This window comes from Heterodontus francisci, chromosome 32, assembly GCF_036365525.1.
Source record: "Heterodontus francisci isolate sHetFra1 chromosome 32, sHetFra1.hap1, whole genome shotgun sequence".
Lineage (NCBI taxonomy): Eukaryota > Metazoa > Chordata > Chondrichthyes > Heterodontiformes > Heterodontidae > Heterodontus > Heterodontus francisci.
In genome coordinates, this window is record NC_090402.1 from 1,761,604 (window position 1) to 1,776,484 (window position 14,881).

At 51.4% G+C, this 14,881-nt stretch overlaps 1 protein-coding gene across 1 annotated transcript in view; it reads right to left on the reverse strand.

Moving 5' to 3' along the window:
* Positions 1–14,881, reverse strand: part of sardh (sarcosine dehydrogenase) — a 342,235-nt gene that overhangs the window by 200,246 nt on the left and 127,108 nt on the right. The gene's annotated exons all lie outside the window — the stretch shown is intronic.

Here is a 14,881-nt window from a genome sequence, read left to right on the forward strand (position 1 = left end):
GTTGGAGGGTCAGTACTGAGGGAGCGCTCCACTGTACTGTTGGAGGATCGATACTGAGGGAGCGCCGCTCTGTACTGTCGGAGGGTCAGTACTGAGGGAGCGCCGCACTGTACGAGGATCAGTACTGAGGGAGCGCCGCACTGTACTGTCGGAGAGTCAGTACTGAGGGAGCGCCGCACTGTACGAGGATCAGTACTGAGGGAGCGCTACACTGTACTGTCGGAGGGTCAATACTGAGGGAGCGCTCCACTGTACTGTTGGAGGGTCAGTACTGAGGGAGCGCTCCACTGTACTGTCGGAGGGTCAATACTGAGGGAGCGCTCCACTGTACTGTTGGAGGATCGATACTGAGGGAGCGCCGCACTGTACTGTCGGAGGATCAGTACTGAGGGAGCGCCGCACTGTACTGTCGGAGAGTCAGTACTGAGGGAGCGCCGCACTGTACGAGGGTCAGTACTGAGGGAGCGCTACACTGTACTGTCAGAGGGTCAATACTGAGGGAGCGCTCCACTGTACTGTTGGAGGATCTATACTGAGGGAGCGCCGCACTGTACTGTTGGAGGATCGATACTGAGGGAGCGCCGCACTGTACTGTCGGAGGGTCAGTACTGAGGGAGCGCCGCACTGTACGAGGATCAGTACTGAGGGAGCGCCGCACTGTACTGTCGGAGAGTCAGTACTGAGGGAGCGCCGCACTGTACGAGGATCAGTACTGAGGGAGCGCCGCACTGTACTGTCGGAGAGTCAGTACTGAGGGAGCGCTCCACTGTACTGTTGGAGGATCGATACTGAGGGAGTGCCGCACTGTACTGTCGGAGGGTCAGTACTGAGGGAGCGCTCCACTGTACTGTTGGAGGGTCAGTACTGAGGGAGCGCTCCACTGTACTGTCGGAGGGTCAATACTGAGGGAGCGCTCCACTGTACTGTTGGAGGGTCAGTACTGAGGGAGCGCTCCACTGTACTGTCGGAGGGTCAATACTGAGGGAGCGCTCCACTGTACTGTTGGAGGATCGATACTGAGGGAGCGCCGCACTGTACTGTCGGAGGGTCAGTACTGAGGGAGCGCCGCACTGTACGAGGATCAGTACTGAGGGAGCGCCGCACTGTACTGTCGGAGAGTCAGTACTGAGGGAGCGCCGCACTGTACGAGGATCAGTACTGAGGGAGCGCTACACTGTACTGTCGGAGGGTCAATACTGAGGGAGCGCTCCACTGTACTGTCAGAGGGTCAATACTGAGGGAGCGCTACACTGAACTGTTGGAGGATCAGTACTGAGGGAGCGCTCCACTGTACTGTCGGAGGGTCAATACTGAGGGAGCGCTCCACTGTACTGTTGGAGGGTCAATACTGAGGGAGCGCTACAATGTACTGTTGGAGGGTCAGTACTGAGGGAGCGCCGCACTGTACGAGGATCAGTACTGAGGGAGCGCTGCACTGTACGAGGATCAGTACTGAGGGAGCGCCGCACTGTACTGTCGGAGAGTCAGTACTGAGGGAGCGTCGCACTGTACTGTCGGAGAGTCAGTACTGAGGGTGCGCTGCACTGTACTGTCGGAGGGTCAATACTGAGGGAGCGTCGCACTGTACTGTCGGAGGGTCAGTACTGAGGGAGCGCCATACTGTACTGTCGGAGGGTCAGTACTGAGGGAGCGCTGCACTGTACGAGGATCAGTACTGAGGGAGCGCCGCACTGTACTGTCGGAGGGTCAGTACTGAGGGTGCACCGCACTGTAGGAGGGTCGGTACTGAGGGAGCGCCGCACTGTACTGTCGGAGGGTCAGTACTGAGGGAGCGCCGCACTGTACTGTCGGAGGGTCAGTACTGAGGGAGCGCCGCACTGTACTGTCGGAGGGTCAGTACTGAGGGAGCGCCGCACTGTACTGTCAGAGGGTCAGTACTGAGGGAAGGCTGCACTGTACTGTCCGAGGATCAGTACTGAGGGAGCGTCGCACTGTACTGTCGGACAGTCAGTACTGAGGGAGCGCCGCACTGTACTGTCGGAGGGTCAGTACTGAGGGAGCGTCGCACTGTACTGTCGGACAGTCAGTACTGAGGGAGCGCCGCACTGTACTGTCGGAGGGTCAGTACTGAGGGAGCGCCGCACTGTACTGTCGGAGGGTCAGTACTGAGGGAGCGTCGCACTGTACTGTCGGACAGTCAGTACTGAGGGAGCGCCGCACTGTACTGTCGGAGAGTCAGTACTGAGGGAGCGTCGCACTGTACGAGGATCAGTACTGAGGGAGCGTCGCACTGTACTGTCGGAGAGTCAGTACTGAGGGAGCGCCGCACTGTACTGTCGGAGAGTCAGTACTGAGGGAGCGTCGCACTGTACTGTCGGAGAGTCAGTACTGAGGGAGCGCCGCACTGTACTGTCGGAGGGTCAGTACTGAGGGAGCGTCGCACTGTACTGTCGGAGAGTCAGTACTGAGGGAGCGCTGCACTGTACTGTTGGAGGGTCAGTACTGAGGGAGCGTCGCACTGTACTGTCGGAGAGTCAGTACTGAGGGAGCGCTGCACTGTACTGTCGGAGAGTCAGTACTGAGGGAGCGTCGCACTGTACTGTCGGAGAGTCAGTACTGAGGGAGCGCTGCACTGTACTGTCGGAGGGTCAGTACTGAGGGAGCGTCATACTGTACTGTCGGAGGGTCAGTACTGAGGGAGCGCCACACTGTACTGTCGGAGGGTCAGTACTGAGGGAGCGCCACACTGTACTGTCGGAGGATCAGTACTGAGGGAGCGCCGCACTGTACTGTCGGAAGGTCAGTATTGAGGGAGCGTCGCACTGTACTGTCGGAGAGTCAGTACTGAGGGAGCGCTGCACTGTACTGTCGGAAGGTCAGTATTGAGGGAGCGTCGCACTGTACTGTCGGAGAGTCAGTACTGAGGGAGCGCTGCACTGTACTGTTGGAGGGTCAATACTGAGGGAGCGTCGCACTGTACTGTCGGAGGGTCAGTACTGAGGGAGCGCCGTAACTGTACTGTCGGAGAGTCAGTACTGAGGGAGCGTCGCACTGTACTGTCGGAGAGTCAGTACTGAGGGAGCGCCGCACTGTACGAGGATCAGTACTGAGGGAGCGCCGCACTGTACTGTCGGAGGGTCAGTACTGAGGGAGCGCCGCACTGTACTGTCGGAGGGTCAGTACTGAGGGAGCGCCGCACTGTACTGTCGGAGGGTCAGTACTGAGGGAGCGCCGCACTGTACGAGGATCAGTACTGAGGGAGCGCCGCACTGTACTGTCGGAGGGTCAGTACTGAGGGAGCGCTGCACTGTACTGTCGGAAGGTCAGTATTGAGGGAGCGTCGCACTGTACTGTCGGAGAGTCAGTACTGAGGGAGCGCTGCACTGTACTGTTGGAGGGTCAATACTGAGGGAGCGTCGCACTGTACTGTCGGAGGGTCAGTACTGAGGGAGCGCCGTAACTGTACTGTCGGAGAGTCAGTACTGAGGGAGCGTCGCACTGTACTGTCGGAGAGTCAGTACTGAGGGAGCGCCGCACTGTACTGTCGGAGGGTCAGTACTGAGGGAGCGTCGCACTGTACTGTCGGAGGGTCAGTACTGAGGGAGCGCTGCACTGTACTGTCGGACAGTCAGTACTGAGGGAGCGCTGCACTGTACTGTCGGAGGGTCAGTACTGAGGGAGCGCTACACTGTACTGTCGGACAGTCAGTACTGAGGGAGCGCTGCACTGTACTGTCGGAGGGTCAGTACTGAGGGAGCGCTACACTGTACTGTCGGAGGGTCAGTACTGGGGGAGCACCGCACTGTCGGAGGGTCAGTACTGGGGGAGTGCTGCACTGTCGGAGGGTCAGTACTGAGGGAGCGCTACACTGTACTGTCGGAGGGTCAGTACTGGGGGAGCACCGCACTGTCGGAGGGTCAGTACTGAGGGAGCGCTACACTGTACTGTCGGAGGGTCAGTACTGGGGGAGCACCGCACTGTCGGAGGGTCAGTACTGGGGGAGCGCTGCACTGTACTGTCGGAGGGTCAGTACTGAGGGAGCGCTACACTGTACTGTCGGAGGGTCAGTACTGGGGGAGCACCGCACTGTCGGAGGGTCAGTACTGGGGGAGGGCCGCACTGTCGGAGGTGCCACTTTTCAGATGAGACATTAAACTGAGGCTCCATTTGTTCTCTCGGGTAGATGTAAGAGGTCTGATGGCCACTATTTTGAAGAAGAGCAGGGAAGTTCTCCACAGTGTCCTCGGACCAATAGTTATCCCTTAACCAGAATCACTGAAACAAATGATTTGGTCATTAGCACACTGCTGTTTGTGGGATCTTGCTGTGTGTAAATTTCCTACATTCAAACAGTGACTACACTTCAGAAAGTTCTGATTGGCAGTGAAGTTCTTTGGGACATCCTGAGGTGGTAAAAGGTGCTATAAAAATGTAGATCTTTCTTTTTATTTCACAAAAGTGGGTGTTCTCATGTTGGGATTGTCGTGGTTCTGTTACTAAACTAAAATTAGATCATTTGAATTCAGTTTTTTTTAAATTTGGAAATAAAAATCTGCAATCAGTAAAAGTGAATGTGGAGCTGTCAGATTCTCATTAATGTCCTTTAGGGAAGGAAACCTGCTGTCCTTTCCCAGTCTGGTCTCTATGTGACTCCAGACCCACAGCAACGTGACTGACATTGTGAGACACCCAGTTGAAAGAGAAAGAGAAAGCTGTTTTGAGGTAGAATCATAGAATGATACAGCAGAGGAGGCCCATCGTGTCTGTGTCAAAACTCTTCAGGATTTTCAACACCTTTATTAAATCTCCTCTTAACCTTTTCTGCTGTGAGCAGAACAGCCTCAGCATTTCCAGTCCCTCCACATAACACATCCCTGGAAAATTCTAGTAAAGCTCCACTGCACCCTCTCCAAGGCCTTGACATTCTTCCTAAAGTGTGGAGCCCAGAATTACCAGTATTGTATACAATTCCCTTTTGAAAGTTATTATTGAATCTGCTTCCACTGCCCTTTCAGGCAGCGCGTTCCAGACCACAACAACTCACTGTGTAAAATAATGTTTCCTCATGTGTATCTAGTTTTAGTGACCTTCAGAGAGATAAAAATACTTGTAGAAAAAAAGGGCATCAAAAAATGAAATGAAAAAACCCCGAAACAAAATTGAGATGAACAATGGATTCAGGATTGTGTGGTAAATACACGAATGCACCAATCACAAACAGAATTAGTGAATTACAGACATGCATAACTATGTAGTGGTTAGAATGGATACATGGGTGAGTTTTGAACAGGACTGGGAAAGTTAATATTGCTGGTTTTAACATGTTCAAGAGAGATAAAATAGTAAAAGGGGTGGGAGTGTTAGTGAGGGATCCCATATCACTGTGAGAATGTGACAATGGAGTTAATACAGAATCCATACACAGTTCAAAAATAGGAAGTGAAATGATGCAATATGATCGAGGGGAGAACCACAAATAGTTTAGAGACAGTACAAGAATATTGGGTGACTGAGCGCACTACAATCTGCCAAATGCACAAGATACTCTGCATCAAACGAAGGCTACGTCAGCAGCAACCCCCTGCTCCCTTTCCCACACTCCACACAAACTCGAGATGAAAGAACTTAAATTTATATAGAGCCTTTCATTAGCTCAGCATGTCCCAAATCAGTTCACGTCCATGGGGTACTTCATGAAGTGCAGTCACTGAACAAATATGTTGTGTCTGTCTTCACAGTAGAAGACACAAGTTCCACACCAGAAATAGGCAGTAATCTAGGGGCTAAAGAGTGAGGAAATTAAGGAAATTCCAATCAGCAGAGAAGTATTGGAGAAACTTAAAGGCTAAAATCTGACAAATCCTTGGGAACAGATGGTCTACATCCTAGGGTTCTAAAAGATAGCTGCGGAGATAGTGGATGCGCTGGCTATGATTTTCCAGAATTCCTTAGACTCAGGAACTGTCCCATCAGATTGGAAGTTGACAAATGTTACACCGCTTTTCAAGAAAGGACAGAGAGAGAAAACAGGGAACTACAGGACAGTTCGCCTAACATCAGCCATCGGGAAAAAGTTGGGATTTATTATTAAGGAAGTATTAATAATGCACTTAGTAAAGCACAGTATGATTAGAATAAGACAACATGGTTTTACTAAAGGGAAATCCTGTTTGACAAATTTATTAGAGTTTTTTGAGGATGCAACTATTAGGGTAGATAAAGGGGAACCAGTAGATGTAGTATACCTGGATTTCCAAAAGCCATTCGATAAGGTGCCACACAAAAGGTTAATAGGTAAGATAAGGGCTCATGGTGTTGGGGATGATATATTAGCTCAGATAGATGATTGGTTAACAGACAGGAAGCAGTGAGTGGGCATAAATGGGGCATTTTCAAGTTGGCAGGCAGTGAATAGTGGAGTGTCGCAAGGATCAGTGCTGGGGCCTCAGCTATTTACACTTTATATTAATGACTTAGATGAAGAGAAGGAGAGTAATGTATCTAGGTTTGCTGATGATACAAAGGTAGGTGGAAAGACAAGTTGTGAGGAGGACACAGAGAGGCTGCAAAGAGATATGGACAGATTAAGTGAGTGGGCAACAAGATGGCAGATGGAGTATAATATCGGGAAGTGTGAAGTTATTCACTACGGTCATAAGAATAGAAAAGCAGAATTTTTTGAAAAGCAACTTGTCGGTGTCAATGTTGAGAGAGACTTGTGGGTACTTGTACAAGGAATGCAGAAAGTTAACATTCAGGTGTAACAAGCAATTAAGAAGGCAAATGGCATGTTGGCCTTTATTGCAAGAGGTTTGGAGTACAGGAATAAAGAAGTATTGCTACAATTGTACAGGGTTTTGGTGAGACCGCACCTGGAATACTGTGTGCAGCTTCAGTCCCCACATTTAAGAAAGGATATACTTGCACTGGAGGCAGTGCAGCGAAGATTTACTAAATTGGTCCCTGGGATGAGAGGGTTGTCCTGCGATGAGAGGCTGAGTAAATTGGGCCGATATTCTCTGGAGTTTAGAAGAATGAGAGGCGATCTAATTGAAACATACAAGATTCTGAAAGGGCTTGATAGGGTAGAAGCTGAGAGATTGTTTCCACTGGTCGGGGAATCTAGAACACGGGGACACAGTCTAAGGATAAGGAGCCAATCATTTAGGACTGAGATGAGGAGAAATTACTTCACTCAAAGGATTGTGAATCTTTGGAATTCTCTCCCCCAGAGGGTTGTGGATGCTCCATCGTTGAATACATTTAAGGCTGGGATAGATAGATTTTTGGTCTTACAGGGAATCAAGGGATATGGGGAGTGTGCAGGAAAGTGGAGTTGAAGTCCAAGATCAGCCATGATCGTATTGAATGGCAGAGCAGACTCAATGGGCCGAATGGTCTACTGCTCCTATTTCTAGTGTTCTTGTGTCACTGTTCTAATGTAGGAAATGAGGCAGCCAATTTTCACACAGCAAGATCCCATACAGACTTATTGGACAAAAAGGGATCAGATCATTTGCTTTGGGTGTTGGACAGTGAGCAGAAAATCAGTCCTTCGAATAATGGCCGTGGGATATTTTATGTCCAACTGAAAGGGCAGACGAGGTCTCAGTTTAATATTTCATCCAAAAGACGACACCTCCGACAGTGCGGCACTTTCTCAGTACTGACCCTCCGACAGTGCGGCACTCCCTCAGTACTGACCCTCTGACAGTGCGGCACTCCCTCAGTACTGACCCTCCGACAGTGCGGCACTCTCTCAGTACTGACCCTCTGACAGTGCGGCACTCCCTCAGTACTGACCCTCCGACAGTGCGGCACTCCCTCAGTACTGACCCTCTGACAGTGCGGCACTCCCTCAGTACTGACCCTCTGACAGTGCGGCACTCCCTCAGTACTGACCCTCCGACAGTGCGGCACTCCCTCAGTACTGACCCTCCGACAGTGCGGCACTCCCTCAATACTGACCTTCCGACAGTGCAGCACTCCCTCAGTACTGACCCTCCGACAGTGCGGCACTCCCTCAGTACTGACCTTCCGACAGTGCGGCACTCCCTCAGTACTGACCTTCCGACAGTGCAGCACTCCCTCAGTACTGACCTTCCGACAGTGCAGCACTCCCTCAGTACTGACCCTCCGACAGTGCGGCACTCCCTCAGTACTGACCCTCCGACAGTGCGGCACTCCCTCAGTACTGACCCTCTGACAGTGCGGCACTCCCTCAGTACTGACCCTCCGACAGTGCGGCGCTCCCTCAGTACTGACCCTCCGACAGTGGGTGCTCCCTCAGTACTGACCCTCCGACAGTGGGTGCTCCCTCAGTACTGACCTTCCGACAGTGCAGCTCTCCCTCAGTACTGACCCTCCGACAGTGCGGCACTCCTTCAGTACTGACCCTCCGACAGTGCGGCGCTCCCTCAGTACTGACCCTCCGACAGTGGGTGCTCCCTCAGTACTGACCTTCCGACAGTGCGGCACTCCCTCAGTACTGACCCTCCGACAGTGGGTGCTCCCTCAGTACTGACCTTCCGACAGTGCGGCACTCCCTCAGTACTGACCCTCCGACAGTGTGGCGCTCCCTCAGTACTGACCCTCCGACAGTGCGGCGCTCCCTCAGTACTGACCCTCCGACAGTGCGGCGCTCCCTCAGTACTGACCCTCCGACAGTGGGTGCTCCCTCAGTACTGACCCTCCGACAGTGGGTGCTCCCTCAGTACTGACCTTCCGACAGTGCAGCACTCCCTCAGTACTGACCCTCCGACAGTGCGGCACTCCCTCAGTACTGACCCTCTGACAGTGCAGCGCTCCCTCAGTACTGACCCTCCGACAGTGCGGCGCTCCCTCAGTACTGACCCTCCGACAGTGGGTGCTCCCTCAGTACTGACCCTCCGACAGTGCGGCGCTCCCTCAGTACTGACCCTCCGACAGTGCAGCGCTCCCTCAGTACTGACCCTCCGACAGTGGGTGCTCCCTCAGTACTGACCCTCCGACAGTGCGGCACTCCCTCAGTACTGACCTTCCGACAGTGCAGCGCTCCCTCAGTACTGACCCTCCGACAGTGGGTGCTCCCTCAGTACTGACCCTCCAACAGTGCGGCGCTCCCTCAGTACTGACCCTCCGACAGTGGGTGCTCCCTCAGTACTGACCCTCCGACAGTGCGGCGCTCCCTCAGTACTGACCCTCCGACAGTGGGTGCTCCCTCAGTACTGACCCTCCGACAGTGGGTGCTCCCTCAGTACTGCACTTGGATTCTCAGCCAAGATTTTGTGCTCAACTTTCTGGAATGGGACTTGGCACGAACATCTGATTCAGAGGTGAAAGTGCTATTTACAGAGCTGAGGCTGACATCGAGAAGGACAAGAGCAGCAGATACATGGGAACATCACCACCTGCAAGATCCCCTCCAAGTCACACACCATCCTGACTTGGAACTATATCACCGTTCCTTCACTGTCACTGGGTCAAAATCCTGGAACTCCCTCCCTAACAGCACTGTGGGTGTACCTACCCCACATGGACCGCAGCGGTTCAAGAAGGCAGCTCACCACCACCTTCGCAAGGGCAATTAGGGATGGGCAATAAATGCTGGCCTGGCCAGTGACGCCCACATTCCAGGAATGAATTTAAAACAGGAAAGTATCACTTATTTATTTCTGCAAAATGAAAAGAGAAAACTAACTGATGTGACAGTTGGAGAATTGGGAAACAGTGAGCACACCACAGTTCAGTTCAACGTAAGGCAAGGATAATGAAGTGTCAAGGATAAGGGAGCTGGACAGGAAAAAGGGAAAGATAAGATCAGGCCCAAACTGAACCAAACTGGACAGAAAGATTAGCTACAGGTCAATGCATCAGCAGTGGGAAACCTTCAAATCTGACAAAGCGCGCAACGGGACAAAATAAATATATTCATTCAAGGTGAATGAGTGGTGCAAAGAGAGAGATTAAAACCAAACTGGAACTTAGAGTCATAGAATCGTACAGCATAGAAACAGGCCCTTCGGCCCACCGCATCCATGCCGACCATAATGCGCATCTATACTAATCCCACCTGCCTGCATTAATTCCATATCCCTCTATGCCTTGCTCATTCAAGTACCTGTCCAGATGCCTCTTAAATGTTGCTACTGTTCCTGCCTCCACCACCTCCTCAGGCAGCTCATTCCAGATACCCACTATTCTTTGTGTGAAAAATTTACCCCTTTGATCCCCTTTAAACCTCCTCCCTCTCACCTTAAATCTATGCCCTCTAGTTTTAGTCACCCCTACCATGGGAAACAGACTCTGGCTATCTACCCTATCTATGCCTCTCATAATATTATATACCTCTATCATGTCCCCTCTCAGCCTCCTTCACTCCAGGGAAAACAGACCCAGTCTATCCAATCTCTCTTTATAACTCAAGCCCTCCAAACCAGACAACATCCTTGTGAATCTTTTCTGCACCCTCTCGAGCTTAATCACATCTTTCCTGTAGTGCGGCGACCAGAACTGCACACAGTACTCCAAACGCAGCCTAACCAACGTTATGTACAACTGTAACATGACGTCCCAACTCTTGTACTCAATGCCTCGGCCGATGAAGGCAAGCATGCCATACGCCTTCTTCACCACTCTGTCTACCTGTGTTGCCACTTTCAGGGAACTATGTACTTGCATCCTAAGGTCTCTCTGCTCAACAACACTCCCCAGGGCCCTGCCATTCATTGTTTAACTTCCCAAAATGCATCACTTCACACTTGTCTGCGTTAAATTCCATTTGCCAATCCCTTGCCCACTTTCCCAGTTGATCTATATCCTGTTGTAACCTTAGACAACCTTCTTCACTGTCCACTGTACCACCAATTTTGGTGTCATCTGCAAACTTACTAATCATGCCCCCTACATTCACATCCAAGTCATTAATATATATGACAAACAACAGAGGGCCCAGCACCGATCCTTGTGACACACCACTGGTCACCGGCCTCCAATCTGAAAAACAACCCTCCACTACCACCCTCTGCCTCCTATCACCAAGACAATTTTGTATCCAATTGGCTAGCTCACCCTGGATCCCATGTGTTAAAACCTTCTGGACCAGCCTACCATGCGGGACCTTGTCAAAGGCCTTGCTAAAGTCCATGTAGACAACGTCCATCGCCCTGCCCTCATCAATCCTCTTGGTCACCTCCTCGAAAAACTCAATCAAATTCGTGAGACATGATTTCCCACACACAAAGCCATGCTGACTATCCCTAATCAGACCATGCCTTTCCAAATGCATATAAATCCTGTCTCTCAGAATCCCTTCCAATAACTTTCCCATCACTGATGTAAGGCTCACCAGCCTGTAGTTCCCGGACTTATCCTTGCTGCCCTTCTTAAATAAAGGCACAACATTAGCTATCCTCCAGTCTTCCAGTACCTCACCCGTGGCTAACAATGATACAAAAATCTCTGCCAGGGCCCCAGCAATCTCCTCCCTTGCTTCCCATAGCATCCTAGGATACACCTAGTCAGGCCCTGGGATTTATCCACCTTAATGCACTTCAAAACCTCCAACACATCCTCCTTTGTAATGTTGATATGCTGCAGGATATCGGTGTTCCCGTCCATGAACTCACTAGCTTCCATGACCTTCTCCATGGTAAATACGGACGAGAAATATTCATTTAAGACCTCGCCCATTTCCTATGGCTCCACACATAGATTGCCACACTGATCCTTAAGGGCACCTACTCTCTCCCTAGCTACCTTTTTACTCTTAATATACTTATAGAATCTTTTAGGATTCTCCTTTATCTTATCTGCCAGGGAAATCTCATGGCCCCTTTTCGCCCTCCTAATTTCCTTCTTAACTGTAGTCCTACATCCCCTATACTCCTCGAGGGACTCGCTTGATCCCAGCTGCCTATACCTGACATATGCCTCCTTCTTTGTCCTGACCAGACCCTCAATATCGCTCGTCAATCAAGGTTCCCTAAACTTGCCAGCCTCGCCCTTCCATCTAACAGGAACATGCCGGCCCTGAACTCTTCCTATCTCACTTTTGAAAGCCTCCCACTTGCCAGACGTCCCTTTACCTGTAAACAGCCTCTCCCATTAAACTTTTGAGAGTTCCTGTCTGATGCCATCGAAATTAGCCTTCCCCCAATTTAGGACTTCAACCTGAGGACCAGTCCTATCCTTTTCCATAACTATCTTGAAGCTAATAGAGTTATGGTCACTGGTCCCAAAGTGCTCCCCCACTGACACATCAACCACCTGCCCAGCCTCATTTCCTAAGAGGAGGTCGAGTGTAGCCCCTTCTCTAGTAGGGCCATCCACATACTGCTTCAGAAAACTATCCTGGACACACTTAACAAATTCTTCCCCATCTGATCCCTTAGCACTAAGGCAGTCCCAGTCAATATTAGGGAAGTTAAAATCACCTACTATTACAACCCTATAATTCCTACACCTATCTGTGATTTTCCTACATATATCCTCCTCCACTTCCCTCTGACTATTCGGGGGCCTATAGTATAATCCCATCAAAGTGATCACCCCTTTCTTATTTCTAAGTTCTACCCATATGGCCTCGCTGGACATTCCCCCCGGGATATCCTCTCTAAGTACTGCCGTGATGTCCTCCCTAATCAATAGTGCAACTCCCCCTCCTCTCTTACCTCCACCTCTATCACGCTGGAAGGATCGGTACCCTGGAACATTGAGCTGCCAGTCCTGCCCATCCCTCAACCACGTTTCCGTAATAACTATAATATCACAATCCCATGTACCGATCCATGCTCTGAGTTCATCTGCCTTACCTGTAAGGCTTCTTGCATTAAAGTAAATGCAGTTTAGCCTACCAGACCTTCCATGCTCCCTGTCCTGCCCGGCCTACCTACTGGACTTGCTTGCTTTAACCTCTACATTTGCCTCAACTAGCTCATCGGAGAGACTACTACTTTGGGTCCCACCCCCTCTGCAAGACTAGTTTAAACTCTCCCGAGTAGTACTAGTAAACCTCCCCACAAGGATATTGGTCCCCCTCCAGTTTAGATGCAACCCGTCCCTCTTGTACAGGTCACCTCTGCACCAGAAGAGATCCCAATGATCCAAGTAGCTGAAGCCCTCCCGCCTACACCAGCTCTTCAGCCACACATTCATTTGCCTTATCCTCCTATTCCTACCCTCACGAGCACGTGGCACAGGGAGTAATCCTGAGATTACAACCCTAGAGGTCCTGCTTTTTAACCTTCTGCCTAACTCCCTATATTCACTTTGCAGGACCTCATCTCTCTTCCTGCCTATGTCGTTAGTACCTTAAAGTAGGAATATGATCAAGTTCAGGTTAATGATGTAAATAGAATCATGAGGAATATAGAAAGCATCGTGAGGAGGCTGCTGGGGTATATGAAAGGCAGCGAGCGGGTACTATGAAAGGGGACAGTGAGAGGATCATAAACATGTATAAGTACAAGAATATTTAGAAAGAGGAATAAATAGGGAGTGGATAAAATCAAAGTATTACAAATGATGATTGGAGTGAGAATGGAGGCCACGGGAGGAGAATGTGGAACAACTTGGAAAGAAAATTAAAAAAAAGGAATTTGTATTGTAAAAATGATCAGAACTGAAAGTGGATCAATCATAGGCTGGAGAGAGGAGACAGCAGACAGGAGAGGGAAGGAGAAAGGAGGAAGGAGGGGAGAGAGACAACAGACAGGAGAGGGAAGGGGGAAGGGGAAAGGAGGGGAGAGAGATAGCAGACAGGAGAGGGAAGGGGGAAGGGGAAAGGAGGGAGAGAGATAGCAGACAGGAGAGGGAAGGGGGAAGGAGGAGAGAGAGATAGCAGAGGGAAGGGGGAAGGAGGAAGGAGGGGAGAGAGATAGCAGACAGGAAAGGGAAGGGGAAAGGAGGAAGGAGGGGAGAGAGACAGCAGACAGGAGAGGGAAGGGGAAGGAGGAGAGAGAGATAGCAGAGGGAAGGGGGAAGGAGGAAGGAGGGGAGAGAGATAGCAGACAGGAGAGGGAAGGGGGAAGGGGAAAGGAGGGGAGAGAGATAGCAGACAGGAGAGGGAAGGGGGAAGGAGGAGAGAGAGATAGCAGAGGGAAGGGGGAAGGAGGAAGGAGGGGAGAGAGATAGCAGACAGGAAAGGGAAGGGGAAAGGAGGAAGGAGGGGAGAGAGACAGCAGACAGGAGAGGGAAGGGGAAGGAGGAGAGAGAGATAGCAGAGGGAAGGGGGAAGGAGGAAGGAGGGGAGAGAGATAGCAGACAGGAGAGGGAAGGGGGAAGGGGAAAGGAGGGGAGAGAGATAGCAGACAGGAGAGGGAAGGGAGAAGGGGAAAGGAGGGGAGAGAGATAGCAGACAGGAGAGGGAAGGAGAAAGGAGGAAGGAGGAGAGAGAGATAGCAGAGGGAAGGGGGAAGGAGGGGAGAGAGATAGCAGACAGGAAAGGGAAGGGGAAAGGAGGAAGGAGGGGAGAGAGACAGCAGACAGGAGAGGGAAGGGGAAGGAGGAGAGAGAGATAGCAGACAGGAGAGGGAAGGGGAAGGAGGAAGGAGGGGAGAGAGACAGCAGACAGGAGAGGGAAGGGGAAAGGAGGGGAGAGAGATAGCAGACAGGAGAGGGAAGGGGGAGGAGGAGGAAGGAGGGGAGAGAGACAGCAGACAGGAGAGGGAAGGAGGAAGGAGGAAGGAGGGGAGAGAGACAGCAGACAGGAGAGGGAAGGGGGAAGGAGGAAGGAGGGGAGTTGGAAGGCAGACAGGAGAGGGAAGGAGGAAGGGGAAAGGAGGGGAGAGAGACAGCAGACAGGAGAAGCAGACAGGAGAGGGAAGGGGGAAGGAGGGGAGAGAGACAGCAGACAGGAGAGGGAAGGGGGAAGGGGAAAGGAGGGGAGAGAGACAGCAGACAGCAGAGGGAAGGGGAAAGGAGGAAGGAGGGGAGAGAGATA